At 41.4% G+C, this 3713-nt stretch overlaps 1 long non-coding RNA gene across 1 annotated transcript; it reads right to left on the bottom strand.

Annotated features, from left to right (window-relative positions):
• Window positions 1-1258: 1258 nt before the first annotated feature.
• Window positions 1259-2899, bottom strand: LOC119400969 (uncharacterized). The gene is made up of 2 exons (XR_005185327.1): window positions 2667-2899; window positions 1259-1415 (listed from the first exon to the last, which is right to left on the bottom strand). It is a non-coding gene; the product is annotated as an uncharacterized LOC119400969 (long non-coding RNA).
• Window positions 2900-3713: the final 814 nt, after the last annotated feature.

Raw genomic sequence — 3713 nt, 5'->3', positions numbered from 1 at the left:
TCGACAGACAATTTGTTGACGACATGACCGAGGTAATGACGAATTCCAACAGCTGTACTGATGTTCTGACGAGGGATTCATGTGTAATGAATTATGAGGTAAGATACCTCACTACACATGGACACCTCGTTACTGCGATCACGAACGAATCCGATAAGTCATGACCAGCTGCTGGTGCGCACTGAGCACGATGATGATGACCTTGTTCAAGAACTGTGAAGAACTTCTTCCACACATGCACGCGGGTTCGTGAAACGTGCGTGCATTCTCCATCATAAGGCGCAAGTATAAGCACTACATATCAGCATACCGCTTCGGCTGCTGGTAATACCCACGTTGCCGTCGGCAGCGTTACCCAACTGTAAACAACTGGTTATATAACAGGATTGCGGCTCTTCAATATATAGGTGTGTACGTATACAATTTATACATATCTTTAGCGTCATTTTGTAACGTTTCGCTCAGTAAAAAGAATTACGTCAAAGGCACCTTCCCGCCGCATGCTTCGCATAACATCGACTCCCGCGGTACGTGGGGTCTGCCGATTTTTGAATTTATTATCCTCCATACCCTTGCTAGCAAGCGTCCTTGTTTCGTGGGCACAGTGGTCGGAGCGGTCACGCCGGGATTTTTGGATGTGCAAGGACGGGAGCTGTGTGCAGTGGATCACTTTTCATTCCGTCACGTACGTCGACTAAGTGGCAATTGTCGAAATGTCAACTGCACCTTCGCGAGATGTTATATATTCCAATCAAATTACCTCGACAACAGACTTCAAGAACGAAGTTCCTTCAGTTCCACGCTCGTCACTGCATTTCCTTTCGTTCTTTTATTTATTTCTTTCTCAACTCTTCAGAGCGTACCATGAGACGCGTCATTACAGCAATAATTTTGCATGAATGTTTCCAAAGCACGTGAGCTTTCACGTTAATGTGGAGAAATGAGTACTTTTAGTGCGAGTAAAGTATTGCGTGAACGAGAGTTTTCAGTTGGAAAATATTCTTGCAGGGAATCCTACGTACAATTTTTTGACAAATAGCCCATTGTATTTTAGATACTACATGGGACAAATATTCAGAAGTAGTCATCAAATCAACTACTTTAATCCATAGCAACTACACTGACAATACAACTTGTGTACCTTTGTTGTAATGAAAACAATGCACATTTTTAAAGAACTACGCACTATGAGGGCTTTGCAACTTTGCAAATTGCGTGTGCTAGATGGTGACGTATTGCAGTATGGAAAACGCACCTATCATGGGTGAAAGGTGAAATTTTTATTGTCCATTCCGCAGTTTAGGAGTGCACCGTTGTAGCAAGCATTATTTCGCACTGCCTAAGTGGCCAAGCAACCGTTTCACCATGGATCTTTACTTAGGCACCCGCAGCATTCATAACTCTCGTGACTACACCTGCAAAAAACATAATGTGATGAGCTGTGACTGTTTTTCATTTTACGAGGCGTTGTGAAGAAGTGAAAGAGTATTTGAATATACAGGATGTGTTGCATTACCGGTACTTCTCGTCTTATGAGCCGGCATTGTGATAGCCTAAGCTATGTTAACTACACAATGCTTACAGTTTGACGAGGTAAATTGAGAAATTATCTTGATAGCTCCATTTGATATACACCATTTTAAGGATTGGTTTTGGTGCTGCAATACTGGGCTCTTAATCTTGCCCTTTTGTACCTTGAACAAGTAAGCGACAGTGGGCGTATACTGGTAAAAACGGTTGAGTTGGCGCATTCAACAATAAAGTTGTTTCTATTCCATTGGCGCATTCGACACTTCCTAACCTTATCAATTCACGTCATCAGATAAATGACGTGAATGAGATCACGTGATGCGACAGATGGGTCTTAAGAAAAATCGTCTATAGGGTTAAAATGCTCTTGCCAGGTATATCAAGCCATACATACACTGGTATTTGCGAAACTACTGCTCTGAAGATAAGACTGACACTAAAAATGGCGAGAAAGGCTCATGCACTATTATTCAGCATTTGAGAAATCGAAAGAGGAAAGTTGAAAATTGCGGCCAGTAAAATTCATCCCATTAAAAAGTACAGGAAAATCACCTAGTAAATATTGAGTGTCAAACAAGGATTGATATGGTTTTCTTCCTAGACACTGTTTGAGTAAAATCTGGGCGAACACTCTCAATCACCATTCTGGTTCATGAAAACGCATGTTATTTTCCAGGCCTGTGGAGAATTCTCGTCTGAAATAAAGCCACGAAAATTCTGATTTTCATTGAATATAGCTGCAGCATGTCTTTAGAACAACAAATAATGCTTTTGACAAAAGATGGAGCGGAACTAGTAGAAAGCTCTTTCAGCGATCTCAATTACAAATAAAACACCAACTGCATCACCTTTCTTAGATCACGGCGCCAGGCTAACGTTCAGAAAATTTGTTCACATATATCATAAGTTTTCTTGTGGGTAATATTTTACTGACGAGCTCGATACAGAATAGATGAAGGAGCACTGAAAATTGTCTAAAAGACTGCTGTACAGTTGCCAGTTTAGATATACACTTCTAATGATTCGAAGCTGCTGATGTACTACATCTAAACCTCTCTTTGCATTTTCGATTGGCTACGATATACACGTTCGATATGTGCAAGCCAATATTTTAAAGAACAAAAAATGAATCGTACCAGATACAGTAGTTACTGTGTCTCGAAAAGAAGGTTTTTTTGGTGAGACATCGGTCTGCGGACCTCCATTATTAACAGGAGGCTTTTTAGGAAGCTTTAATTTAGGAGACCCGAAATGGAGACGTATAGGTTCTGGATCGTCGCAAAGTATACCATCTGGTAATATAGACAAAACGAAAGTAAGTGCTGCCATAACCGCAACAATACGAATGCTTGAAACCTTTGCCATGTGTAACGCAACACAAGGGCTGTGTGTTCGGGCTAACAGCTAGACCGTCTTATATACACATCTAAACAGATTCCGCAAAAATGCAATCACAGAAAGAACGTCAGATTTTCTCGTCACAATGTCAATCTTGCTTCTCAAGCCATACTGTATGCGCTGAAACGACGTGTCATAATATCCTCGTTTTTTGATTACGTAAACGCATGGAACGAGACGATACTGTGGTACATTGTTAAGCTTTGCCGTCGCTACATATAAGTGCATTAATGAGCGCAGTTATGAAACTGCACAAATTAGCGTATTCATGTATAACTATGAAACTTCACAAGAAGGGCCGAAGAGGTTGTGCGTTTTTTGCAAGGGAAGTCTGCGTGTAAGGGACGTCTGCTTTGCTAAAAATAAATTTTCAACACCGGGCGCCAATAATAAAATTATTTTTTCGTCTCACGTTATGCTTGGTATGCCACCTACGCAATATTTTGTGCTCGTGGAAACGATTCCGTGAGAAACTGTACTGTGCAGCATTCCTTACGTGTCGACACTAAGCTCAGCCAATCCTGATGGTTTAGCTCGCATTTTAATTTCTGCACAAAATACATTCTTTGCATGATGAGTTCCGTGTAATCTTGTTGTTTTTGCAACTACGGGGTCGAAGGCAAAGACAGCGATGATAAACGTTACACTTTTGCAACCGGCTGGCGATAGCAAGCAACGACTGCTCGTCACGCGAGGGAGGATCTTTGCGCCAGTGCTCACTGTCTTGCATGCGTAATCATGCAGCTCGCAATTGAAATTTCAAGCGCGATATTTCAGGTTACATA

The sequence above is a fragment of the Rhipicephalus sanguineus genome, chromosome 7 (assembly GCF_013339695.2).
Source record: "Rhipicephalus sanguineus isolate Rsan-2018 chromosome 7, BIME_Rsan_1.4, whole genome shotgun sequence".
Lineage (NCBI taxonomy): Eukaryota > Metazoa > Arthropoda > Arachnida > Ixodida > Ixodidae > Rhipicephalus > Rhipicephalus sanguineus.
The sequence above is the reverse complement of the archived record's forward strand: the minus strand, read 5'-3'. Positions and strand labels throughout refer to the sequence as shown.